The 13,187-nt window shown below is 44.3% G+C and overlaps 1 protein-coding gene across 7 annotated transcripts in view; it reads left to right on the top strand.

The window, feature by feature from the left end:
* LOC105491264 (CTD small phosphatase like 2) overlaps window positions 1-13,187 on the top strand; it is a 110,699-nt gene that overhangs the window by 1,989 nt on the left and 95,523 nt on the right. Inside the window, exon 2 of one of the 7 annotated variants that reach the window (XM_071066938.1) lies at window positions 862-983. The exons of the other annotated variants lie outside the window; for them this stretch is intronic. The gene's annotated coding sequence lies outside the window, so the exon portion shown is untranslated. The remainder of the gene's footprint in view (window positions 1-861; window positions 984-13,187) is intronic. 7 annotated transcript variants of the gene reach the window in all.

Here is a 13,187-nt window from a genome sequence, read left to right as displayed (position 1 = left end):
TACACCTGTAATCCCAGCACTCTGGGAGGCCAGGGCAGGCTGATCACAAGATGAGGAGTTTGAGAACAGCCTGGCCAACATAGTGAAACCCTGTCTCTATTAAAAATACAAAAATTAGCCGGGCATGGTGGTGCACACCTGTAGTCCCAGCTACTCGAGAGGCTGAGACAAGAGAATCGCTTGAACCCAGGAGATGGAGGTTGCAGTGAGCTGAAGACCGCCTTACTGTACTCCAGCCTGGTGACAGAGAGAGTCTCAAAAGAAAAGAATGTAAAAACTGTAAATGATGTAGTCCTTAACCTTTGTGGGCTTGTAGCTGTATAGAAAATCTAAATAGGATTGCATAGGAATATCAGGGTTTGTATGTTTCACAAGATTCCATTCTACATAGTGTCTCTTGTGCATTTAACTTGAGCTGGTAATGTTACTGTTTTCCCACTGTTAAGAAATTAAGAATTGGGGAAGTCTTCCCTTTCCAGATTCATCTAGCTGATCTCAAGTTTGTGATTTCTGGCTAAGTGGTTTCTCATGAGATTATTATATGACAGAGTCCATCTAATTCTGGTTAAAGAAACTTGGACCTGTTGTTTGCCAAGGATGTACTAGATTCTAGATTTTTAACCATAGATTTTATTGTCAGTTGAGTAAAATGGCTTTTTTTTAAAAAAAAATTTTATTTTTTAGAGATGGGGGTCTGTCTCTGTGGCCCAGGTTGGAGTGCAGTGGTGTAATCATAGCTCACTGCAGCCTTGACCCCCTGGGCCTATGCAGTCCTCCTGCTTCAGCCTCCCAAGTAGCTGGGACTGCAGGCACATGCCACCACACCTGGCTAATTTATTTATTTATTTATTTTTTTTGTAGAGATGGGGTCTCATTATGTTGTCCAGGCTGGTTCGCAACTCCTGGCTACGAGCAGTCCTCCTGCCTCAGCCTCCCAAAGTGCTGGGAAGACTGGTGCTTGCCACCAAGCCGACTCCAAAATGGTATTAATTTATCGTAGTCATAGGAGGCTATGCTTTAGATTAATGAGATAATGAATAAAATGATTTGCCAGAATTTGGAAAAAGCAATATCTAATTGTAATTTACCAAGTTGTGAAAGCCTAAAGTAGAAAAGACACTTTCAGTCACAAATATCAAGTGTGCTGAGAGGAGTTTATTTGTGGTGTGCTCTAAGTAATTTTTCTGGTTAAAAGTAGGCTAAAAAGTACCTGACTGTTTTAATTGGCTACAGGGGGTCATTTGCTACTTTTTTTTTTTTTTTTTCCGAGACGGAGTTTCACTCTTGTTGCCCAGGCTGGAGTACAATGGTATGATCTTGGCTCACTGCAGACTCCACCTCCCGGGTTCAAGCAATTCTTCTGCCTCAGCCTCCTGAGTAGCTGGGACTACATGCACGCGCCACCACACCTGGCTAATTTTTGTATTTTTGGTAGAGACGGGATTTCTGTATGTTGGCCAGGCTGGTCTTGAACTCCTGACCTCAGGTGGTCCACCCACCTCGGCCTCCCAAAGTGCTGGGATTACAGATGTGAGCCACGGCACCTGGCCGACTTTTTAAATTTTTTTTATTTTTTTATTTTTTTAATGGAGACGGAGTCTCGCTATGTTACTGAGACTGGTCTCAAACTCCCAGGCTCAAGTGATTCTCCCTCCTGAAGCCTCCCAAAGTGCTGGGCTTATAGGCATGAGCCACTGCACCCAGCTCATGATGAACTTGACAGATACGGAACCCATGTTAAAACCATTCAATTGCAGCTTTAGTTTTCACTTACTTGGCAGTTGCCAGGAGGCATATATCTAAGCCAGACATATATTCACTAGTATTTGTATGACTACATTAATTTTTTAATTTAAACTATATTAAATTGTAATTGGACCTGCATTACGACTAGGTGGACTAGGGCTGTGTGGTACAATTTGAGAATTGCCAGTGCCTAACTTTATTTATATGTCTCCAGTGTTTTTCTGAATGTCCTGTTTAAAAATCACAGATTCTCTGGAAGAGGAAACTTTACAAATTGTCTTTTGTTGACAATATTAGCACAGATTGACTATCAAATAAGCTTACTGATACCACACACAGGGTGAGGGTTCAGAGATAAGGGAACATAGGAGAGTTAAGGGTTTTTTTTTTTTGAGACAGAGTTTTGCTCTTGTTGCCCAGCCTGGAGTACAGTGGTGCGATCTTAGCTCACTGCAACCTCTGCCTCCTGGGTCAAGCCATTCTCCTGCCTCAGCCTCCCAAGCAGCTGGAATTACAGGCACCTGCCACCACGGCCGGCTAAGTTTGTATTTTTTTTTTCTTTAGTAGAGATGAGGTTTCACCATGTTGGTCAGGCTGGTGTCGAACTCCTGACCTCAAGTGATCCACCCACCTCAGCCTCCCAAAGTGCTGAGATTACAGGTGTGAGCCACCGCGCCTGGCCAGGAGAGTTAAGTTTTTATGCACTGGCTGTGATTAGAAGGGGTGTAGAATATAGGAGCACAGGCAGGGTGGGAATAGAATTATAGTGAGAAGCTTTGACTGCTTGGAATCCTTTGGGATCCTGACAGTAAGGAATGGTGAGACTAAGTGTGGCCCCAAGAAGAACTGTAAGACCTTAAAGACAAATATTTTAATGGAAGGTCACAATAGGCCAGTTGACTATACTAGGGACCATGTATTTTGTGATATTCATAGGTTCCTATGTTATTTTATGATTATTATTATTATTATTTTTTGAGACGAAGTCTTGGTCTCTCACCCAGGCTGGAGTGCAGTGGTGCGATCTCAGCTCAGTGCAACCTCCACCTCCTGGGTTCAAGCAATTCTCCCACTTCAGCCTCCCGAGTAGCTGGGATTATAGGCGCACACCACCATGCCCAGCTAATTTTTGTATTTTTAGTAGAGATGGGATTTCACCATGTTGGCCAGGTTGTTCTCAAACTCCTGACCTTGTGATCTGCCTGCTTTGGCCTCCCAAAGTGCTGGGATTACAGGCGTGAGCCACTGCACCCGGCCTATTATTATTATTTTTTTGAGACAGAGTCTCGCTCTGTCTCCCAGGCTGCAGTGCAGTGGTGCCATCTCAGCTCAGTGCAACCTCTACCTCCCAGGTTCAAGTGATTCTCCTGTCTCAGCCCCCCGAGTAGCTGGGATTACAGGTGCCCGCTACCGCGCCTGGCTAATTTTTTGTATTTTTAGTAGATACAGGGTTTCACCATATTGGCCAGGCTGGTCTCAAACTGCTGACCTCAGGATGATCCACCCGCCTTGATCTCCCAAAGTGCTGGGATTATAGGCGTGAGCCACCGCACTTGGCCAATTCCTGTTTTAGATTGAAAAAGGAGAAAGTCTAGATTAAACATGAATGATCATCAACATGGGATTCTAGCATGGAAATGTGTTTGCTGATTTGATTAAAACAACGCAACAGACCAGGCTCGAGATTGTAATCCCAGCACTTGGGAGGGTGAGGCAGGCAGATCCCCTGAGTTTAGGAGGTCGAGACCAGCCTGGGACACATGGCGAAACCCTGTCTCTACCTAAAATACAAAAATTAGCTGGGCATGGTGACTCACATCTGTAGTTCTAGCCACTAGCAGGGCTGAGTAGGGGGAATTGCTTGAGCCCAGGAGGTTGAGGCTGCAGTGGGCCATGAGCGTGCCATCCATTGCACTCTAGTCTTCCAGCCTGAGTGACAGAGCAAGACCCTGTCTCAAAAAAAAAAAAAAGACAGAAAACAGCAAAACAGTATACTAGTAGAAGATACTTGGCATTACAAGTGTGAGCCACTGCGCCCAGCCTAAGTAGGAATTAAAAAAATATATATATATGTATATACATACACACACTTTTTTTTTCTTTTTTTTTTTTTTTGAGACGGAGTCTCGCTTTGTCTCCCAGGCTGGAGTGCAGGGGCACGATCTTGGCTCACTGCAACCTCTGCTTCCCTGGTTCAAGTGATTCCCCTGCCTCAGCCTCCCAAGTAGCTGGGACTACAGGTGCACGTCACCACGCCTGGCTAATTTTTGTTTTTGTTTTTGTTTTTTTTGAGATGGAGTCTTGCTCTGTCACCCAGGCTAGAGTGTGATCTAGGCTCACTGCAAGCTCCGCCTCCCAGGTTCATGGCATTCTCCTGCCTCAGCCTCCCGAGTAGCTGGGACTACAGGCGCCTGCCACCACACCTGGCTAATTTTTTGTACTTTAGTAGAGATAGGGTTTCACCGTGTTAGCCAGGATGGTCTCGATCTTCTGACCCCGTAATCCACCCGCCTTGGCCTCCCAAAGCCGTGGGATTACAGGCATGAGCCACCGTGCCCGGCCTTTTGTATTTTTTTAGTAGACGGGGTTTCACTATATTGGCCAGGCTGGTCTCGAACTCCTGAGCTTGTGATCCATCCGTCTCAACCTCCCAAAGTCCTGGGATTACAGGTGTGAGCCACCATGCCTTGCCTTAAAAGTATATTTTAAATCCCAGCGCTTTGGAAGTTGAGGGCAGGAGTTCAAGACCAGCCTGGCCAACATGGCACAACCCCCTTTTTATAAAGAAAAAAAATACATAAAACAAAAGTTAGCCAGGCATGGTGGCATGTATGCCTGCCTGTAATCCCAGCTACTCAAGTGGCTGAGGCATGAGACTCCTTGAGCTGAGGAGGCAGAGGTTGCAGTGGGCCGAGATGGTGCCACTGCATGCCAACCAGATAAAGACTCCATCTCAAAAAAAAAAAGGCTGGGTGCGGTGGCTCATGCCTGTAATCCCAGCACTTTGGGAGGCCGAGGCGGTTGGATCATGAGGTCAAGAGATCGAGATCATCCTGGCCAACATGGTGAAACCCCGTCTCTACTAAAATACAAAAATTAGCTGGGCATGGTGGCACACACCCGTAGTCCCAGCTACTTGGGAGGCTGAGGCAGGAGAATCACTTGAACCTAGGAGGTGGAGGTTGCAGTGAGCCGAGATCACACCACTGCACTCCAGCCTGGCGACAGAGTGAGACTCCATCTCAAAAAATATATATATACACGTTTAGTAAAAGAAAAGTAAGGCCGGGCGCAGTGGCTCACGCCTGTAATTCCAGCACTTTGGGAGGCCGAGGAGGGTGGATTGTTTGAACCCAGGAGTTCAAGACTAGCCTGGGCAACACGATGAAACCCCATCTCTACTAAAAATACAAAAATTAGTTGAGCATGGTGGCACACGCCTGTAGCTACTTGGGGGGCTGAGGCAGGAGGATCACATGAGCCCTAGGAGGTTGAGGCTGCACCAAGCCCTGATTGGGCTGCTGACACTCCAGCCTGGGGGACAGAGTAGGACCCTTTGTCCCCAGGAAAAAAAAAAAAAAAAGGTGGGGCGTGGTGGCTGACGTCTGTAACCAGCCTGGCCAACATGGCGAAACCTTGTCTCTAAAAAAAAAAAAAAAAAAAAAAAAAAATTAGCCAGGCAAGGTGGCATGCATGCACGCCTATAATCCCAGCTACTCAGGTGGCTGAGGCTTTTGAGCTGGGGAGGTGGAGGTTACAGTGAGCTGAGATGGCGCCACCTCATGCCAGCCTTGGTGACATGGAGATTCTGTTTCAAAAAAAAAAAAAAGTATGTTTATTAAAAGAAAAGTAAGGGTGGGTGCAGTGGCTCCCACCTGTAATTCTAGCCCTTTGGGACGCCGAGGAGGGTAGTTTGTTTGAGCCCAGGAGTTTGAGACTAGACTGGGCAACACGGCAAAACCCCATCTCTACTAAAAATACAAAAATTAGCTGGGTGTGGTGGCGCACACCTGTGGACCCAGCTACTCGGGCTGAGGCAGGAGGATCATGTGAGCCTTGGGAGTTCAAGGCTGCAGCGAGCCTTGATTGGGCCACTGGCACTCCAGCCTGGGTGACAGTAGGACCCTGTGTCAAAAAAAAAAAAAAGAAAAAGGCGGGGCACAGTGACCCATGCCTGTAATCCCAGCACTTTGGGAGGCCGAGGCTGGTGAATCACCTGAGGTCCGGAATTTGAGACTAGCCTGGCCAACATGGCAAAACCCCGTCACTACTAAAAATACGAAAAATTAGCTGGGCGTGGTGGTGGGTGCCTGTAATCTCAGTTACTCGGGAGGTTGAGGCAGGAAAATCGCTTGAACCCAGGAGTTGGAGGCTGCAGTGAGCTGCAATCATGCCATTGCACTCTAGGCAGGGCAACGAGCAAAACTACATCTCAAAAAAAAGAAAAGTGTATTATTTGTTTAAAAGAAATAACCAGGACACATAAATATCTTTTTAGTTGAGAGAAAACTGATTATTTGCTTTAGTAATAATGCTTTCATCCTGATATCTCCCAAATATGTATGATTTTCTTAGTGAGTTGAAAATAATAACCTCTTACTGACCTTACAAGTACCTGCCTTAGTATATTTTGTCGAGTTAAGATAATTATATATTTCTTTAATTTCTGATATGTAGAGGAAAATTATTTGAAAAAATAATCACAATCATTTCAAACTATCATGCATTTCCTCCTGTGTTGGGAATAACATACCTTTTTTTTTTTTTTTTTTTTTTGAGACGGAGTCTCGCTCAGCCACCCAGGCTGGAGTGCAGTGGCATGATTTTGGTTCACTGCAACCACCATCTCCCAGGTTCAGGTGATTCTCTGCCTCCCCAGTAGCTGGGATTACAGGTACCCGCCATCATGCCCAGCTCTTTTTTATATTTTGGTAGAGACGGGGTTTCACCATGTTGGCCAGACTGGTCTTGAACTCCTAACCTCCGGTGATCCTCCCTCCTCGGCCTCCCAAAGTCTTGGGATGACAGGAGTGAGGTACTGTGGCAGCTTGTTTTTTGTTTGTTTTGTTTTGTTTTGTTTTTTTGTAGTAGCAAGCAAGAGGACACCTCTGCTAGAGAATTATGATTATACCTAATCTTTGACTAGTGATTTTAAGTAAAAATTCAGTCTTCATAATCCTTCTTGTCTTCTATCTCCCATATATTAATAGTTCATCTCAATCATAATGATTAATTTTTCCTTTATAGATAGTGATAAGAATAGCGGGAAATTATTTTTTTTTCCCCGACTGAGTCTCTGTCACCTAGGCTGGAGGGCAGTGGTGCAGTCTTGGCCTACTGCTATCTCTGTCTCGGGTTCAAGCAGTTCTCCTGCCTCAGCCTCCTGAGTAGCTGGGATTACAGGTATGCACCACCATGCCTGACTAATTTTTGTATTTTTAGTAGATACGAGGTTTCATCATGCTGGCCAGACTGATCTCAAACTCCTGACCTCAAATGATCTGCCCATCTTCGCCTCCCAAAGTGCTGGAGTTACAGGTGTGAGCCACTGCGCTTGACCTCAGTTTATTTTTAAATTTTTATTTGTTTATTTTTGAGACCCGATCTTGCTCTGTCACCTAGGCTGGAGTGCAGTGGTGTGATCATGGCTCACTGCACCCTCAACTTCTGGGCTCCAGTGATCCTCCCACCTCAGCCTTCCAAGTAGCTGGTACCACAGGCGAGCACCACCGTGCCCAGCTAATTTTTGTATTTTTGGTAGAGACAGGGTTTCACCATGTTGCCCAGGCTGTACTCAAACTCCTGAGCTCAAGTGATCTGCCTGCTTCAGCCTCCCAAAGTGCTAGGATTACAGGCATGAGCCACCACATTGAATTATTTCACATAACTCAATGCAGATTTATTTTGGACAAAGGCCATATTGTTTTACATTATTGTTTTAAGGATTTTTAGTGTGTATGTATGTGTGTGTGTGTGTGTGTATATATATATATTTATGTAAAATTTTGTGAGGTTTTTGTTTTGTTTTGAGACTGAGTCTTGCTCTCTCACCGAGACTGAAGTGCAGTTGTGTGAACATGGCTCACTACAGCCTTGACCTCACAGGCTCAGTTGATCTTCCCTCTTCAGCTTCCCTAGTAGGTGGGAGTACAGACATACACTACCATGCCTGGCTAATTTTTTATTTTTTTAAATTTTTGTAGAGACAGGGTCTTGCCATGTTGCCCAGGCTGTTAGTAATCCCTGGGCTCAAGCAGTCATCCTGCCTTGGCCTCCCAAAGTTCTGGGATTACAGGTGTGAGCCACCACATCCAGCCTGATTCTTTTCTTACTACCACATTACTGTATTCTTAGGATTTCAAATTTCTCCTGACCTGACAGTTAAGTTTAATCAAAAGGGCATAAATAAGTAGTTAGATCTCTCCCCTTGCCCATTTTTGCTGAGAACTATTTAAATACAAAGCAGTCTTGGTGGGCACGGTGGCACGTGCCTGTAGTCCCAACTACTCAAGAGGCTGAGGCAAGAGGATCGCTTGAGCCCAGGAGTTCTGGGTTATATGCCGATTGGGTGTCTACACTAAGTTCAGCATCAGTATTGTGACTTCCCAGGAACAAGGGACCACCAGGTTGCCTAAGGAGGGGTGAACTGGTCCACGTCGGAAATGGAGCAGGTTAAAACTCCTCAGCTGCTCAGCAGTAGAATGGCACCTGTGAATAGCCACTGCACTCCAGCCTGGGCCACATAACGAGACCCTGTCTCTTAAGAAAAAAAGCACTCTTAGGAAAATTCTGCCAAAATTAAGTTTACTTTTCTTTGTTTTTAGAATGTCTTCGTTGATGTATCCAATATATACATTGAAATTTGTCTGTTAATGTATAGGTGAGCTCAGTAAATTAAAACAGAATATGTTGGCACAGGCCATGATAGGATAGTAATATGGTGAGAAATGATAAGCTTCCTGTGAGCTTGTTGAGAAAATGAACTATATTACTCAGTCCTTACAAATTTATAACCTGTATTTTTGCTAAAATAGCATTGTGTTACAAAGTTTTATTACGAATTTTCTTATGTAATAGAATTGTTTTTTAACAAAATCTTTAAATAAAATTAAAACAATCTTCAAATTCTGTTAAAGCTTAGAGTAATCCTAATTTCATTTTTTAATTTTTTTTTTTTCTTGAAACAGAGTCTCGCTCTGTCACCCAGGCTGGAGTGCGGTGGCACAACCTTGGCTCACTGCAACCTCCGCCACCTGGGTTCAAATGATTCTCGTGCCTCAGCCTCCTGAGTAGCTGGGACTACAGGTGCAGCCTCCATGCCTGGGTGATTTTTGTATTTTTAGTAGAGATGGGGTTTCACTGTGTTGGCCAGGCTGTTTTTGAACTCCTGACCTCGGGTGATCTGCCTGCCTCAGCCTCCCAAAGTGTTGGGATTACAGGCGTGAGCCACCACACCTGGCCCCTTTGTCCTAATTTCTGCTAATGACATATCAGATTTTAAATCGGGATGCCAGTAGTAGTATTTAAAACATCTGAATGTCCGTGCCTTAATAAACATTTTTGGTGGTCAACAAACTGAATATTGCTATCTTTAAATTTTTTCTTTCTTTCTTTCTTTTTTTTTTAAATTCAAGTGGGGTCTCACTATGTTGCCAGGGTTGGTCTCAGACTCTCGGACTCAAGTGATCTTCCCACCTTGTCCTCTCAAAGTGCTAGGATTACAGGCATGAGCCACCGCTCAAGTGATCTTCCCACCTTGTCCTCCCAAAGTGCTAGGATTTCAGGCGTGAGCCATCACGCCTGGCCTATAATGTTGTTTTTCAAAAAAATAAATTTATAGGCCAGGCACGGTGGCTCACGCTTGTAATTACAGCAGTGGATCATTTGAGTTGAGGAGTTTGAGACCAGCCTGACCAACATGGTAAAGCCCCGTCTCTACTAAAAATACAAAAAAAAAAAAAAAAAAATAGCTGGGCTTGGTGGTGTATGCCTGTAATCCCAGCTACTTGGGAGGCTAAGGCGAGAGAATCTCTTGAACCCAGGAGACGAAGGTTGCAGTGAGTCGAGATCGCGCCACTGCACTCCAGCCTGAGCAACAGAGCAAGACTCTTGTCTCGAAAAAAAAAATCAACGTGTTTTAAGAGTGTGTTTTAGTCATCAGTAATCTAACAACCCATATGTTGTTTCTCTAGAGAAATAGATTGATAATCGTTTTAGAAAAATCTTTTTTTTTTTTCTTTTTCTTTTTTTCTTAAGAGACAGGGTCTTGGCTGGGCGTGGTGGCTCACGCCTATAATTCCAGCACTTTGGGAGGCCAAGGTGGGCGGATCACGAGGTCAAGAGATTGAGATCATCCTGGCCAACACGGCGAAACCCCGTATCTACTAAAAATACAAAAATTAGCTGGACGTGGTGGCGTGCGCCTGTAGTCCCAGCTACTCAGGAGGCTGAGGCAGGAGAATCGCTTGAACCTGGGAGGCGGAGGTTGCAGTGAGCCAAGATCATGCCACTGCACTCCAGCCTGGCAACAGAGCGAGACTCTGTCTCAAGAAAAAAAAAAAGGGACAGGGTCTTACTCTCTCACCTAGGCTGGAGTACAATGGCACAGTCACAGTTTACTAGAGCCTTGACCTCCTGGGCTCCAGTGATCCTCCTGCCTTAGCCTCCTAAATAGCTGGAACTATAGGTGTGCACCACCACGCCTGGCCGATTTTTAAATTTTTAAGATAAAGGCACGGTCTCACTGTTGCCTACGCTGATCTTGATCTCGTAGTCTCAAGTGACCTCTTCCTGGGTGGGACTTCCAAAGTGCTGAGATTACAGGTGTGCTGAGATTACAGTGCGTCCGGCTGAAAACACATTCTTTTTGTTCTTATTTATTGAAGAAAACTTTAAGTCAGAGAAAACCCCATAATTTGATCAGCCTAACTCAGTTCTTTTGTTTTTTGTATAGTCCTGTGTTTTGACAGATGTTTTTGATAAGGTTATTATATTTAATAGTTTTTAAATAATTTTATAATATTAGCTAAATGGAAAAGCAGAGAAGACCATATATCAGAAATATTAATCATCCAGAAAGACCACCTGTCTTTATCACACACTTTGTTGTGAATAGGATTAAAGGAACCTTCGGCCAGGCACAGTGGCTCACGCCTGTAATCCCAGCACTTTAGGAGGCCGAGACAGGCAGATTACGAGGTCAGGAGTTTGAGACCAGCTGACCAACATGGTGAAACCCCGTCTCTACTAAAAATACAAAAATTAGCCGGGCATGGTGGTGTGCGCCTGTAATCCCAGCCACTGGGGCTGAGGCAGGAGAATCGCATGAACCTGGGAGGCAGAGGTTACAGTGAGCTGAGATCGCACCACTGCACCCTAGCCTGGGCGACAGAGTGAGACTCTGTCTGAAAAAAGAATCCGGCCGGGTGAGGTGGCTCACGCCTATAATCCCAGCACTTTGGGAGGCCGAGGCAGGCGGATCACAATGTCAGAAGATCAAGACTATCCTGGCTAACAAGGTGAACCCCCCGCCGCCCGTCTCTAAAAAACAAAACAAAACAAAAAACACAAAAAATTAGCCAGGCACGGTGGCGGGGTGCCTGCAGTCCCAGCTACTCAGGAGGCTGAGGCAGGAGAATGGCGTGAACCTGGGAGGCGAGCTTGCAGTGAGCTGAGATCGCGACACTGCACTCCAGCCTGGGCAACGAAAGAAACTCCGTCTCAAAACCAAAAAAAAAGAATCTTCCTGTTGTAGAGTTGATTTTTTTTTTTTTTTTTAGACGAAGTCTTGCTCTGTCACCCAGGCTGGAGTGCAGTGACACAATCTCAGCTCACTGCAACCTCTGCCTCCTGGATTCAAGAGATTCTCCTGCCTCAGCCTCCCGAGTAGCTGGGATTACAGATGCACACCACCACGCCTGCCAAATTTTTGTACTTTTAGTAGAGACGGGGTTTTGCCATGTTGGCCAGGCTGGTCTCGAACTCCTGACCTTAAGTGATCCATCCGCCTCGGCCTCCCAAAGTGCTGGAATTACAAGGTGTGAGCTATTGCATCCTGCCGAGTTGATATTTTATATAATGCTCCTATACTTAGTCCTTCTTCCCTGGTTGTCTTGATTTTTTTTCTTAGGTGACAGAGAAATCTGTTTTTTCCCCAAGTCCTCCTCCTCCTGCTTTCACAGTGAAGGTTTATGGAAGTAGTGGAGATTAAAGGTGGACAGTTGTAGTACCTGAAACTTGATTTTAGATTATTCAGGCTAGAAATGTAGACTAAGTGGAAACATGCTACTACTTTTGAAAATGTCATTTGGCGTCAAAGAGGGCAATGACTTTAGCTCTTTCATGAATATAGTAAGTTAATGTAAATTTAGTAAACATACTATTTGTAAGGTAGAGTATAAATTAACAGACCCAGAGAATTTTAGAGCTGGAGGAGACCAAAGAGGTCATCTAGTCCAATAACATTTGTGTTTTGTTGTGATGAATCATTCTGAAGACTCCTTAACATGTAGTGAATGTTTATCTTAATTAGAGTGCTGCAGGAAGAGATATATATGATGGAAGGGTGAAGACAGCTCTGATTAATGTCTCGTCTCCCATTTTGACAGCCTCTTTGTTTGTTTATTTTTTAGGTAAAATTTACATGTGAAATGCCAGATCTGATGTCCAATAATTTCTTTTGCTGTTGAGGAAACAAAGTGCTAGATTGATTACATGACTTCAGCAGTGTCTCACAGCTAACTAATGATAGATGAAGGACTGGAACCTGAGTGTGTCCACCTCCTAGTTTGGAGGTCATTCCTTTAGTAACTCCTTCAGGAGTCTACTCTAAAACCATTGCACGCATGTATTATTTTTTATATAGCCAACTGTAAATATACATAAAGTTTTACGACAAATCTTGACTTTGTTGCCTTTAGTGTTTGATTTGTGATCTTTTTGTAATTTTCTTTATTTATATGTATTATCTATTCTTGTTTCTGTCTTAATGCATGACACATCAGAACAGGTTGAGTATCCCTCATCCAAAATGCTTGCTATCCAGAAGTGTTTTGGATTTCAGATTTTTTTGGATTTTGGAATATTTGCATATACATAATGAGGTATCTTGGAAAAGACCCAAGTTTAAACATGAAGTTCATTTATGTTTCACAAGTACCTTACACATATAGTCTGAAGGTAATTTTAAACAATTTTTTTTTATACTTTAAGTTCTAGGGTACATGTGCACAACATGCAGGTTTGTTACATATGTATACATGTGCCGTGTTGGTGTGCTGTACCCATTAACTCGTCATTTACATTAGATATATCTCCTAATGCTATCCCTCCCTGCTCCCCCCACCCCACGACAGGCCCCGGTGTGTGATGTTCCCCACCCTGTGTCCAAGTGCTCTCATTGTTCAGTTCCCACCTATGAGTGAGAACATGCGGTGTTTGGT

The sequence above is a fragment of the Macaca nemestrina genome, chromosome 7, assembly GCF_043159975.1.
Source record: "Macaca nemestrina isolate mMacNem1 chromosome 7, mMacNem.hap1, whole genome shotgun sequence".
Lineage (NCBI taxonomy): Eukaryota > Metazoa > Chordata > Mammalia > Primates > Cercopithecidae > Macaca > Macaca nemestrina.
The sequence above is the reverse complement of the archived record's forward strand: the minus strand, read 5'-3'. Positions and strand labels throughout refer to the sequence as shown.